We start from the raw sequence: 14,769 nt of genomic DNA on the forward strand, positions 1-14,769 counted from the left end.
AAATGAAAAAAGGCATTTTACACCTATTTTACCCGTCTTGTGTCTATGCATCTGCAGGCTCCAGAGGATGGTTGTATTTGCAATTTGTATTGAATAGTCAGCTTATGTATTACATGAAGATTATTTCTTGTATAATAGGTAAATTAATTCAATTTGTTGATTTTTATGGGCCCAAGCTCCTCCCACGCAGGCTCACAGATCTATTTTTTGGGCCCAGTTCTCCTCCGACTTATGCTTTACATGAAGACAAGCCCTTACACTGAAAGAGGGGGTAGCTTTGTTGATGGGAGAAGCTCTACATGGCGGGGTTAGGTTGGTATAACTATGTCATTAAGGGATGTGGATTTGTCACACTCCTGGCGGTATAGGTCTGTAGCGTAGACCTGGTCTTAAACTGCTGCAAACTGGGGACAGATCCACAGGGAAGATGGAGGAAGTAGCTTCCCTCAGCTAACCCAGAGGAACTTCCAATAGGTGATCAACTATTGTCCATGGTCTGGCAGAGACTTGCTTACAGCCTTGTCAGCAATGGGAGGATTCCATATTTACAAAAGGGCACTTGGTGAGATGGCAGTCTTCACAGTAACACCTTCATAATATCAACCAGAATCCTAAATTGTGCAGACGAATCCCCCGTTTAGCTCACTCAGTGGCGTTGGTGTGAGTCAGAAGAACAGAACCAGGCCTGGTATCTGAGAGCTGCATGAGGTGCCCTGCAAGAAGTCTAAAATGACACACAAGCTGACAGCTGCCTATTGACTGAAGTGGCTTGTGCGTGTGGCTTACTACGGTGAGTGTTGTGCGTTCAGAAGACATATGCATGATGCATCATTTTCTAAATAAATGGGATGACGGGCTGGGCTGCAATGGTACCTTTTTAGGGTGGCACATGCGGGGTAAGAAGAGAGTCCCAAGAATTAAATGGTTAGTGGCTATTTAAAAAAAAATAGCTGCAGTTAATCTTCAGCAAATGCAAAACATGTAAATAGATTATGCAAAAATGCTAATTTTTGTTATTAAATCCCACTTTAGGGAGAAAAAAGCCCTTAATACTCTGGCTAAAGAGTCTAGTCACACTAGATTAGCACTGTTGTACATTAATAATAAAAATAGCTGGCCTGATTAGTGTCACTTCAAGTTTTCTGAATGAGAGATATAGCTCTTGGAATTAAACTGCTTGAATGCCGGCTAAGGATTCCCAATGAATAATTTGTATTAAAAAGTTAAGACCTTCACTTCTTTTCTAAAGGAAAATCTATCATTGGTTTAGTAATCGCATACCATTCACTTAGTAGTATGAAAAGGAAGGAACTTCACAGACCATAAAGTGTAATAAAGGAACATCTAAAATTGATTTTCATATAAGTAGATTACCGATATTTTTCTCCTGAACAGGAAAAAACTATCTCTAATCTCCATTACTGTTCTGAGCCATGGCTACCATTTTGATCCAGCTATTCAGGATATGATTAAACATAATGGGCCGATTTTTATCCAGACACACACTTCGACTGGGAGTTGAAGCCATGTATTAGTGGGCAGGATTTCACCCAGGAAGGCCTAAAATAGTTAAAGCAGAGGTCTAGGAGCCGAGATTCCTTGGCTCCATTTCTATCTGTGCCACTGATTTACAGTTTGATCTTGGGTAAATCATGTAACCCCTCTATGCTAGTGTATCCACCTGAAAACAGGGACATAGTAATACCCTACTATATAGTAATTAGTTGTGAGGCTTTGTGAATTGCTCCAAGATCCTCTCCTCAAGGCAGCAGACCACTATAAGTAAACCATTCTTTTCCTCAAGTCTTTGTACTGTTTTGTTAGCTTCAGGTGCAATTCAGTGTGTTGGTGATTTTTGAAAACTCGTATTCATCTGGGACCCAAGTCTCTGAGAGAGACGACTTCTTACATGTCCTGGCAATTAAGATCTTGTTGTCTTCTGGGGTCGAATACTCCATAACTGGTTGCAAACTTTCTCAGATGAGGTCCCTTGCTTTAGACATCCATCACAGTTCAAGTCTAGCAAGCTTCAGAGTACAGCATACCATCTTGTTTTCATTTGGCTTAACTTCTGTCTGATTTTTCCCTCCAAGTTGTTTGTATTCATGACAAACGTACTGTCGTTTTTAATTGCACCCACTGTACGTTGTTGGTATATCATTGTGTTAAAATCTGTACAGTAAGTAGCTGCTTCCCAGCTGCACTGTTATGTGCTCTATATGTCTTTAATAATAATGCTGGCACAATAACCGGATCCATCTAATTGAAAAATTCAAAGGTGTAATGGGCTAATTGTATAAGGATCAAGGCTGCAGAGTTGTCACAGTAAATTAATGGCAAAAATGACCAAAAATATTCAATATCTTAGTAAATATATTGGGCCTCCAGGTTAATTGTAGAAAATAAAAATCCATCCATCTCTTTAAAACTTGACCTGAACATGTGGTATTTTGTTTTTGGGATTTTTTTGTGGGGGGGAGGGAGGAAAGGGAAGGTGGAAGAAAATAAGTTACAATTAGACAGTTCTTCAGGGCTTTATTCAGTGAACTCTGAACTCAAATCCACGCATAACTGGAGATGTTATACCATTGGGCCCTACGGTCTTGTTGATGATCTGTAGATTGTCACCCCATTCAAGATGATGCTGTGTGCAGTCTCTCTCACATCTGGCAGCAGCATTAATTGTTAGTGGGGGAAGAAAATGAATCCATGAATGATGCCTAACTTCTGGATTCAGTAAGATCTGGAAGATGGTTCTTATGCAACAAGCTGAAATTCAGGACTGTAGAGAGTGAAGAGTAAGAGAGAGAGAGTCTAGATACAGAAGACTCACAAACAGTTAAGACCAAACATCCTTGAAGAGTAAAATGAGATGGAAACAAAATGCGAAGAGCCAATCAGAAAACAGTATGAATTAAAATATATTAATTTGCGGAATTAATTTGTTTGAATTCCGCATCAGCAGCATCCTTTGATTTTAAAGCTGTTTGGCCATCACCTTACCCTGTTTTTCCCCTTACATGTTACTCCTTGTTATACACACACACTCTCTGCTATGTGTTCTTTGGTTCTTGCTCCCACTGCTGCAATACATTGTCTGTAATTTCATGAAACTTTTATAACAGAGTGGTTACTTTTGTCCTTTTTGCAGATCTCAAGTGTCTCCTGCTTTCAGCAGAAATACCGAAATGAGTTAATTACTCACTATTGCTGAACCTGCCAAAACAATTAAGTCCTGGTAATGGCATATGAAATCTGTTCTTTTGAGATTTACAGCCCTGTTCCTGGAGCAAAGAGGAATGGGTAGCCTGAGGCGTAGACTAAAGTAGTCAGCAGCCTAAGGCCATGTGTCTGAAGAGATTCCGCCATGCAATTTGGATTGTTAAGGTCACTCACCAAAAAGCTGATCCCAAACTGCTCTTCTCTCGCTGCAGAAATTCCACTCATTTGGTCCTCGCACATTGCTGAGCACACAGCTGGGCATCATAGTGACACCTTTTGGGAGGAGAAAATGATGCAGAAAAGAACTGTGTGGGATGCCAAAGCCCTATTAGGGTACAGTGCAAACAAGGGAAGACTTTTAAAATGATCTGGATGTCTCTTAATCAAACCTCAAAACTTCCGGATGCTTAGCTGAATCTAACTAAGTTTCCCTGTCTTTGAGCTTTGCTCATTACCTGTGATAATCAAATTACCTTTGTGAGCTCTAATTTTTGAATAATGTAAGATTTCATTATCAAGGGCAGTGGGAAGCCCTAGAACTTAGCCTAAGGGGCAGGGATAGCTTAGTGGTTTGAGCATTGGTCTGCTAACCCCAGGGTTGTGAGTTCAGTCCTTAAGGGGTCCATTTGGGGATTGATCCTGCTTTGAGCAGGGGGTTGGACTAGATGATCTCCTGATGTCCCTTCCAACCCTGATATTCTATCAGATTCTCTCTACACTTGTTTCAGCTCACTTTTTTTGTCCATTTCTGTTTTTTTTTGGATTCTTCTCTTTTGAGTTTGGCTTCAGGTTTTTGTGTGTGGTTTTGATTTGTTTTTGTTCAAACTAATATGATGAAGGAAAGCTCTCCACACAATAGGTAATGAGACTAACCGTGTCAGGAATTCTCATAAAGTAGTTCGCAACACCAAAACACTCCTCTCTAGAGACAATATTATGTAAAGCAGGGGTCGGCAACCTACGGCATGCATGCCAAAGTTGGCATGAGAGCCAATTTTTGATGGCACGTGGGGCAGGCTGAGCCGCTCAGCCCGCCGCCGCTCTGGGGTTCCTGCTGTTGGCCCCTTGCCAGCCAGGGTCCCCCCGCCAGTCCCACTCAGCACCCGCAGCTGGCCTGGGGGAAGGAACCCTAGGCTAGAAGTGGGCTGAGATCCCAGCTGGCAGGAGCCGGCAGCCGAAACCCCAGAATGGGGCGGGCTAAGCGCTGCTCTGGGGTTCCCAGTGCTGGCCCCTTGCCAGCCGGGGTCCTGCTGCCGGTCCCACTCAGCGCCCACTGCTGGCCTGGGTGAAGGAACCCCAGGCTGGCAGTGGGCTGAGATCCCAGCTGGCAGGAGCCAGCGGCTGAAACCCCAGAGCAGGGTTGGTGGAGACGCTCAACCCATCCCTGAAACCCCAGAGCTGGGCGGGCTGACCCGCTCAGCCCACTACTGTTCTGGGGTTCTGGCTGCTGGCTCCTTGCCAGCCGGGGTCCCCGCTGCAGCCGCACTTACCTTGCTTCCGGTTGGAGTTCCAGTGCAGGCCCCCTGCCAGACAGGGTCCAGGCCTCCGGCCCTGCTCAGCCCTACCAGCCACCAGCTCCACCCACCTCAGCTGCCAATCTGGGGTTCCAGCTGGTTAACAACTGATCACTCAGAAGCCTGTGTGCAGCTTAAAGTATCCAAATAAGTGCCACCAGACATTGGAAAACTCAGCAAGGAAAAGCAAGGGCAAGGGCAAGATCACACTAAACTAAGAAGATCTGCATTTAAAGATCTGCATTTAATTTAATTCTAAATAAAGCTTCTGAAACATTTCGAAAATCTTGTTTACTCTACGTATAACAGTAGTTTGGTTATATATTATAGACTTAGAGAGAGACCTTCTAAAAAATGGTAAAATGTATTACCGGCACGCGAAGCCTTAAATTAGAGGGTATACATGAAGACTCGCCATACCACTGCTGGAAGGTTGCTGACCCCTGGTGTAAAGTTAGCTGGTTCCTTGAGTTCCTCCAGAGGCTCAATCTATCCCCATTCACCTCCCCATTTCTCTCTCCTCCACCTACCCACAATGAAAAAACCTTTGTGTCTGATATTTTGACCTCACACTTCTTTGATCACTAGTGTTCATTATTTCTACCTGTCTTCTTAGAACCTGGGGTTTCAGTGGGAGTTATGGGTATTTAGCACCTCTCAGAATAAGGCCCTTGGAGTGGTGCAAGCCACAGTTTGGGCTCTGCCTCCTATGTGCATTTTGCTGTGAGACAGGTGACATATGAGGGGTGCCAGGTGCAACTGAATGTCTCTAGGGCCTGCTGTTTTGTGATTGCTGCAGTTCCATTGCTGACTTATGCTTTGTAATAACTAAATCTTGTTCAACTGTTACCACAACATCCTCAAAACGTCGTGTCATGATAGCTTTTTTTTTTTAAATACATGAAATGCATGGAATCAGTGGCTCTCGTGTCCTGACAAAAGCCTACTCTTAACTAGAGTTAGTGCTGCTTTGCTATATATAAAAAAGCACAGATTCATCACTAATCTAACTATCAGAGGGGTAGCCGTGTTAGTCTGGATCTGTAAAAGCAGCAAAGAGTCTTGTGGCACCTTGTAGACTAACAGACGTATTGGAGCATGAGCTTTTGTGGGTGAATGCCCACTTTGTCGGATGCATGACTTTAGTAACATCAGGTTACTAAACATGCATCTGACGAAGTGGGCATTCACCCACGAAAGCTCATGCTCCAATACATCTGTTAGTCTATAAGGTGCCACAGGACTCTTTGCTGCTTTCACTAGTCTAACTGTATCTACTTGTTTTTCTGATAACTTCTGTATAATTCAAGCTAATTGTACTGAAATTTGGTAAATAAAAGGCTTCCAAGTTGTAAATGTTAATGAGCAGATGCACAGATTTAGGGATCTTCCCTCCTGCACAAATACCCACAAGACTTCTGCCTGGTGGGTGAAAATGACCTCTGAAGATCCCTTTGAAGAATGTTCATCAAATCATTCTGCTTGGTGGGTGGAGTTTGCTTCATGCAGAAAAGATAGGGCTGCACTCCCAAATCTTGCAGATCCTGGGGATGAGCCGCAGGCCAGAGTCGTGCATGAAGAAGCCCAGCGCCTGTTGATCTGCCACTGTGGCCATCTGTTCCTCCATTGGAGCATAGCTTCCTCCATCTGTTACTGCTCCTTGGATCTTTAATTGCAGGTTCCCCTGTGCAGAGACAGCATTTGAATCTTCGCTGGACTTTCTGTGGTGCTTTAGAATAAACACATGGTCATCTCATCATATCCCTGCTCTTCCCCAGCTCGAGCTCATCCTCTGGCCTCTCCCCAACCATAGATATCCAAACATGTGAATGATGCTCCACAAGGCCCATGGGGGAGAGGGGAGGGAAGAGGAGGGATTGATGTTGCCACAGAGGTAACTGACTCCTAACCTCCATTTGGAATAAAGAGGACCTGTGTTGAGAAGACCCTCTGTGACCTTTACATAACCCACCTTCCCAAATGTGTAGCAATTCTTTTCTCTAAGCCTATATACCATACAGTGTTTTGAAGAAAACTTTATGATAGGCATTCACTGCCAATCTATCTATCCTACACCTCTTCTTTTCTTCTTGAACAGAGATGACCTCTGAGTTAAAGGTTGCTTGGAGCACATTACAATGAAAAAAAATCACAAATATGACTGATGAATAAGGCAGCCTTCACTATTCAGTACCTTCAGGCCTTCTCCTGTCCAGCTTAGTTCCTTTGCTGTGCCGAAGATAAATCTCTGAAGCATAAATCCCTTCAAAGACTAGTTTTGTGGATACTAGCTTTACAAATATTTACTGGTGCAATACTCCGCCACTTAAAATAGTTCCCGTTGGGTACTTTATTTTGGTTGTCATTAGGGATGATAGATTAGATGCAACATGAAGAGCTGGCTTGAAAAGCAATCCAGACATTCATCTTTAATACACTATTAAAGTGTATGTAGTGTGAAATTCACTGTGTTTGGTATTTCTCCATGCTTGAATTCAATGTGTAGTGCTATTTCCGGGGCTCTGAAGTAGCCACACCTCTATATCAGGTTATTAAACTATTCCTGAGGAATCTTGTTAGAATGGTTCAGTATTTTATGTGTATGTATTAAAATAATCCCCATTCCTTCCATCAGTTATACTTCTATGTGCATTTATATGGACATTTTAATTTCACATTTAAAGGCTTCATCTATAATTAAGGAGCAAGAGAGTGAAAAATACATAGTGAAAATTTCTCAAGTTAGTTATTAGCACGTACTTGCATCTCATTCCTGTACAACCTCTCATTTACCCACTTTGCTTCCAGTCCTCCACTCAGCGCCTCTGTTCCAATGTTGGTCTAGTGAGTGAGAATATATGGGCTAGCACATAAGTTGCCCACATAGTCAACAGGTCCAATGGGTTCTCAGCAGGTCCAATGGGTGTGCCTCTAGAGGTAGTTTGATGAGATGGGTTCTATTCCTGCCTCTTTCACTGACTTGTACCCTGATCCATGAAAGCACTTAGGCACATGCTGAAAGTTGCACCTGTATGTACATGTTTTGCTAGACCATAGCTTTGTCGTATAATACTGGATGTGTGACGTAACTTCTCGTCAGCGTCTGTTTCTAGACAGCAGAGTCAGATGCTGGCCGAGAAGCAGTGCCTTTTAAACACAGCTTTCCCTTTGCCAGGGCTTCCTTCTGGCAGAATGAGCTAGAGGACTCCCAGAGACTGCCTCTGTCTCCTTTCTCACAAGGAGTGCCCAGGCTGTATAAAAGCTGCAATAGTTACTTAAATATTTCTCTTTACTCTGGCAAACATGAGCCAACCTCTAGAATTTCTCTTGGAACATGTACTCTGATGGCTGCTGCTCCCTGTTGTAAAGCCTGTCCTATGTAACTGATCATTATGACCTTGACTTCTGCCTGAGTGAACGAGAAGGGGTTTTCTTGTGATCAGGCATTGCAAGTCATTCCTGTTAAGTTACCAATTCAAGACCCAGTAAAGCAAATGGGAGATTTCTTAAGTGTTCGAACCTTCCTTTGTCCTCTAAGTATGCAAGAAAAATCAACATTGTGTATGGTGTGTGTTCATGTTTCTTTAGAGGTAAAGCCTCAATGGTTTCCATTGTGCTGTTCCAGAGGCATTGTATTTCAGATTGTTTGCTTAACCTTCTGATGTTCTGAATTTCCCAGTTCAAGAGTAGATGAAAATCTATTGATTGGATACAAAAGAAAGCTAATTGTATGAATAATTATTAGCCTGACATGCCTTTGTTTGTTCTGTAGCAGTAATTAATTATAATGCGAAAATATTCTATTAGCTGCTGCTCTGCAAGCTTAGACCAGTGCCCCATGTAGCAAGCTTTGAACAAGCTTGAGTGACTAGTCCAGCACCACAGGGTAAATAGCTGCATAACGCATCCAACGCTGACCTCAGGACATCTGTTCTTGTTGTCAGCTGGAGTTGGGAGTGTCTCTGAGATGTTTTTGGTCTCTGGGAATCCGTAATAGACAATTTAACCCAACCTGCAAATCTTTGTGAGCTGAGTGTCCTCTTAACCAGTTACCCAGGGTCAGTGGTATGTTTAGATGCTTGCGAGTGTACATGCGCACACATGCTCTCGTCTCTCCTCTGCCCCACTCCCACCTTGCAGTTCCAAGCATTTAGGTACATTTTGATCCGCCAGCATTTCCCATTCTATCAGGGCTTTGTATGAAATGAGTGTGCTTCATAAAGCATCAGAGTGAATACAAGAAAATCAATAAGCAATCTGTGTGATAATTAATTAGGGTGCCAGAATGAATTACTGTTTCTTCCCCTCCTGGTTTGGGTCAGAGTCGCATTTGATTTGGGAAGATGTCCATTTTTCAATTATAGCTTGTTCAGTGGTTTTGTTGATATATACCAGAATGAAAGACCGGCACATAGGCAGGTTTGTATAACATAATTTCCTATCATGGGAAGTTGACAATGTCAGGCTCAGTGCCCCGAAGAAGCCTTTGCTGAGGAAGCACATTGTATCTGGTATGGCCTAGAAGAAAGATTATTTCTAACAATGTTCATACAAGACAATAACCCAAATAACAGCCTACAGAGCTATGTCACAGCTTTGTGTGTTTTGTGATTGGTTAGTTTTTCTCTTTGTTTTGCATACACTGGATTATGGGGTGGCGTGTAACCTATGGCTTCGCCAAGATCAGTGCAGGGACAGTGACTGTCAAAAACACAACTCCCTATTTGGTTCCTCTCTGTCAAGTAGCAGGTACTTTCCACTCTTGTTCTCCAAAATAAATTTTGAGGAAACTACCTTGCTGAGTGACATTTTAATTTTTCTGCTGTTAGAATCATTCTACTAGCGTCCTCCAATGCACTCAGTGTAGGTGTATATTCTTTTTGGCTTTGCATTGTCTTGTGCCCTTTCCTATGGTACATACTCAGTCACCTCGAGTGAAAGCTTAGCTACACTGAAGTCAATGGGAATTTCCCCCTCACTTCAATGGTGCCAGGATTTCACTTGGAAGTTATATCCTGTTCGGCCTATCACATAGTTTAATTAATATTCATCCACGGTGATCTCAAAATGCCTAAAAAAATCAGCCCATGCTCACCTCAGCTTCCACCCCATGTAACATCATGATTTTTAGAAATTAATTCTATGCTTCATTTTGTCCTCTCTTGGGAAGGAAGCCTGGCTTTCCAGAGCTGCTCTCCTTCAAATCTGCATTTACATTGAAGAAAAAGCACCCAAGATTTTATTATTAATCTTCTTGCATAAATATTTGTCCCGCTATCCTATCTCCTTTCACTAGTCATGCAGAAGACTAATTACATGGGCTAACCTAGTGAACTCACTTCATCAGTACTCCACATAAGAAGAGGATGCCTACTTAACTTTCTCAATGAGCTGCAAGATCTCTCTCTCCCTCCAACAAACTGGCTGTCATATCAAAGAAACTAAATTCTCAAAACATCTCTACCAGTCCTCTAATGATAATAAATAATCACTCTTTCTACTTCATAGTAAACAAGACAAAAGTACTGTACTTCTTCCCACATAAGTATTTAATGAGGAGCACCTGTTGAGATAAAAAGGCAACCTCTTTAGGATGCCTGGGTGACAAGCAAAAACTATTATTTTGCTGTACTGAAGGCTTAAAGGAATATTAGATACATCTTTGATGCTTTCATAAAAAAGAATTTTTATTGCAAAATGCAGTTTTTAACCTTTTTTCCCTCTACATATTTCAAAGATTTTTTTGTTGTTGTTTTTCTACATTTTGGCTTTTTAACTTTGGGGAAGGTGGAGTGTCTTTCACTTGATGTCTCCTGATAACATATTTTCCAGTACGACTTCCATGGCACATCAACAGCCTTGAATTCCTTGTCCTTGCTGAAAGTCTGATCCCAAAAGGTACTGAGTGCCTGCAACTAATGATATGGATGCTCCACATGTCTAAGAATCAAGGTGTAATTCTCAAGCAGAAGTCTGATCAGTTACAATAGAAGTTGTTTGCTAGGCTTTGAGAATTTCATGGTGTTAATGAAGTAATAAAGGCAACCCATGTAAAAGGTACCCCTACTAAGCAGATAACATTACTAGCTTCCTCATTTGTCTGTCTCCCTAGCCATTTATGTGGCTGCGACCATAACAGTATCTGAGCATCTGAACACGCGCTTGGAAATAATATATTCAGGAGTACAACTTACATACTTGATCTAAGCTGTGGGGTGGAATGTGCATGAGAGAGAGATCGATCTTTCCTTCATGGAGTCAGCAAGCAAACCAGCCATATTGAGTAAAGATTCTGAATGTAATCAAAGTTTTATGATAACATCCGTATCAACAATAGAACATTTCTCATTTTAAAATTTATTTTCTATGAGACTGGTTCAAGTCTAACTTTCCTCACGAGTCCTGTTGTGTTTAGTAGATTTGTCTTTTTGAAAACTTGTTGCATTGATACGTTCGTTATCCGTCAGAATGATTCTAACTGGGCCACACCCGCAACCAGAAAAGGGATCCAAACATTTCATAACCTCAAAAGCAGGTATGGTTCAAGTTTGATTTGATTATGATTGATGGCAGAAACTTCCTATTTAATCTGAACTGTTCTGTCCATCCCTCATTGACACTCCACGTTAAACCTTTTAAAACATACAGTGTCTCTTCAAACCAAGTGAAATTGCTGGATAAACAAACTGTTCCGCATTAGGTCAAAATTTGTGGAGGCTTTTGGGTGAATACATTCAATGATGTAAATGTAAGTTTATGTTGTGCTGAGGTCAGAGTACAGTTTCTCTGCGAAGCCCTCACATACTTAGATTACAATACAAATACAATGGCTATTTATAAAGCACCTTTCATGACAAGCAACTCATCCAGCACACGTTAGACAGGTTCAGCAGCTTTTTAAGTAAATTGCATTTGGCAGAGGTTGGCTGGAAGGCACCAGGGCTCAAATGAAGGCAACTTTATTTTAGAAACAAATCAAGGAGTTGCTCACTATTCTCAAATGAAGAAATAGAAAGTGAAAGACCCAGGGAAGGGTATAAAATGCAATGTGCGGTATGAAATACCACTGCACACCAACTTAAGCAACTAGAAATTAAACAAATCTAGAGAACACTGTAGCTGTTCTAAACAATGGTGGACTAATTATGGTGACAAGGTGGGTGAGGTAATATCTTTTGTTGGACCAAATTCTGTTGGTAAGAGAGACACGCTTTTGAGCTACACAGCTCTGTCTCAAGTCTGAAGTCAACTGTCAATAATTCTGCATTAACAAAGGGAGCTGAACTCTGGAGTGTTGTAATTGACCAGAATGACTTTGTGCACATCAGTAAGGTCTTGTAAATAAACTAGCGTCTTCAAAGTCTGATCAGTTTTAAGAGGAATTACGTCCTCTCCAGGCATTATATTTCCAACAATACACTAAAAACAGATATTGGGTAGTTCCTGTGGTTGAATAATAAAGATTTGCTTGTTCTACATTCAAATTACCTGTGTCATCACAAACGTTTTTGTGAATGAATTTGGAGTGACCAGAATTTGATGAACTTAAGTTGTGACCCAAAATTCTTTGGGTGAATTGGAATTCTGTGAACTTGGGCCCTGACCCAAAATTAATTGAAATTAGTGGAAGGATTGATTTCAATAGGCTTTGGCTCAGAATCAAAGCAGGTTAACTTCATAAAGAATCCCCTAAAGAGGAGGCATTTTTTCCTCACTTGAGTAATTGACAAGTGTTGGTTGGGAATCGAGTATTTTGGCTGAGTTGATAAGCTCCAACTCACCAGAGTAGTGGAAGAACATTGTACATGGCCATCCAAATTCTCCTTATAAGGGACCTCAGGACTAGAGCTGCGTTCAATTTTTCAGGCAAAACATTTTTTTCATCAAAAAATAGATTCAGTTTGACAAACGCGTTTCATGGAACGTAAATGGGAGTAGAAGAAAATGAGGTTTTTTGTATTGGGGCTGGTGATGGTTTGGCGCTTTAGAAGCTCAGCGAGCTTTTATCAGCAGAGACTATAAACTGACTACAAAGCAAGGAGGTTGGTGGCAGTGTATACAAACTTTAAATTAATCTCTAGAGAGGACTCTGGATGCTTGTTAGTCATAGTTGACTACAACGTCCCAGTTATGACAATTTCATAACATTGAACCAGCAGCTAAGAAATTTACAGTTTCTTTATGTAAGAGCTATAAATTTAATTGCATATGTATATTTTATTAATCAGGCCAAGTCACTCTGATTATTGAGCTGAGACAGATGTTTTCATAGACTAGAGTTTAGATTGTGGTTTCAATTAGCAATATTTCTACTCTACTTCTTAGATTCTTACTATTCCTAATGGAGATTGCACTAAATATCAGACTATTTTTATTCTAAAAACTCTTCACAAGAAACCCAGTTTTAATGTGGAACAATAGACCATTTCCTTTAGTAGTTTGCCACTATCCTTTGGGAGCACACTGTTAGGGTATTGAAAACTGTCTTAAGATCTCAAAGCTTTGTTACGTCTCTAGTGGCTGAGGGGGGTGGATTTTAAATATTATATCTCTAGTTGTTAGAGGGGATTATTTTAAATATTACATCTTTACTTGCTCTTCTGTTTTCACTTTAGAAATGAAGTTAACTGAATATACTTAATAAAAGGAGGCCCACTAAGCTCTAAACTTGCAAAGATTTATGCATGGGTTTAGTTTCATGGACTATGAGTACATCCATTCGTTTCAGCGGGACTGCTTACAGTGCATAAATTTGAGCACAAGCATAAATCTTTGCAGGATTGAGGCCTAAGGTCTGATCCTGCGATGTGATCTACACAGGAGGAACCCTGTTGCAGGATCAAAACTAAGTGTTGTAAAATTCTGGAATTACTTGACATAAAACTTGTACACAATTAGTGATTGTCTAATGTATTGGGTATTGTAGCTTGCTTGGAACCAGTTCTAATAAGTGTTAAAGCTATCACTGGAGGATATACATGTATCTGAGCTCCGACTTTATTGTATTGTTTTTTCTAGACAAATTATGGTAGCAATATTTTCTTTGCTGTAGGAGTTAGTGTAGCAATATTTATTCAGTCGGATCATCTGCTGACCACTTCCTCAGATGACATAAATTGGTGGTTAACCTCCTATACGCATGTCATATTGTACATGGAAAAAGAAGCAATGTAAAAAGAAAATCTGTCTAAATTCTCCAGCGTGTGCTAGGTAGCATTGCCACTTCTGAATCTTGCCATGTGGTGGTCTAACAGCCATAGCCAAAAAAGATAGGATAGGAAAGAGATGTCTGAAATACAGTTATTCTGAACGCAAACATTTCTGCATGCATGATAATACTGAATTTGTAGAGCTCCTTCCATATTTTTTTCAAGAATGCTATTGTAGGACAAATTAGATTGGTCTGCAATTTTACTACAGGAATCTGTGTTTGCAGGAAAATCATTAATTTTGCTTAAACTGTCTCTATTACAAATGTCAGGAACTATCCAGGTTTGCTTTGTTTTTTTTTTCTGGAAAAGATTGATCAGGATGAGGCTATTTAATGACTGCACACTTTTTTTTTCTCATTAAAAAACGTGTACCTTCAAGTTTTATGGAACTATTTATGGATTGTCTACAAATCATTTAAATGATGCATGGAAGCTATTTTCATGAACAGCTATTATTTGAAGAAAATTTGTCAGGTGTATTAGGGATATATAACTAAAAGCTAAATGTAGACACACAGACTTGTCAAGATATATATTTCATTTATAAAACTCTACATTCAAAATGGAACACTTACGGAATGTGTGTAACAATAGGTAGAAACGAGGAGTAGCAATAGAGGATTCTACTCCTTTTGCTATTTTACGCAAACTACATACCATTCAGCCGTAGAGCATCTAAGCAGTATAGGCACGTTAAGTTTTAAAATGTTTGCCAAAGTGAATATCTGAATCCATATTTATGTATGTAAAGAAGTGGCTGAGCCCCCACAGATTCCAATAAACTATGGGTTCTCAAACGGGGGGTTGGGACCCGTCTAGGG

The 14,769-nt window shown here is 40.8% G+C and overlaps 1 protein-coding gene and 1 long non-coding RNA gene across 6 annotated transcripts in view; one reads left to right on the plus strand and one right to left on the minus strand.

Moving 5' to 3' along the window:
- IL1RAPL2 (interleukin 1 receptor accessory protein like 2) overlaps window positions 1-14,769 on the plus strand; it is a 548,503-nt gene that overhangs the window by 237,079 nt on the left and 296,655 nt on the right. The gene's annotated exons all lie outside the window — the stretch shown is intronic.
- The window catches only part of LOC120372558, a 50,474-nt gene that overhangs the window by 4,646 nt on the left and 31,059 nt on the right, over window positions 1-14,769 (minus strand). The window lies entirely within an intron of this gene.

This window comes from Mauremys reevesii, linkage group 9 (genome assembly GCF_016161935.1).
Source record: "Mauremys reevesii isolate NIE-2019 linkage group 9, ASM1616193v1, whole genome shotgun sequence".
In the NCBI taxonomy this organism is placed as follows: domain Eukaryota; kingdom Metazoa; phylum Chordata; order Testudines; family Geoemydidae; genus Mauremys; species Mauremys reevesii.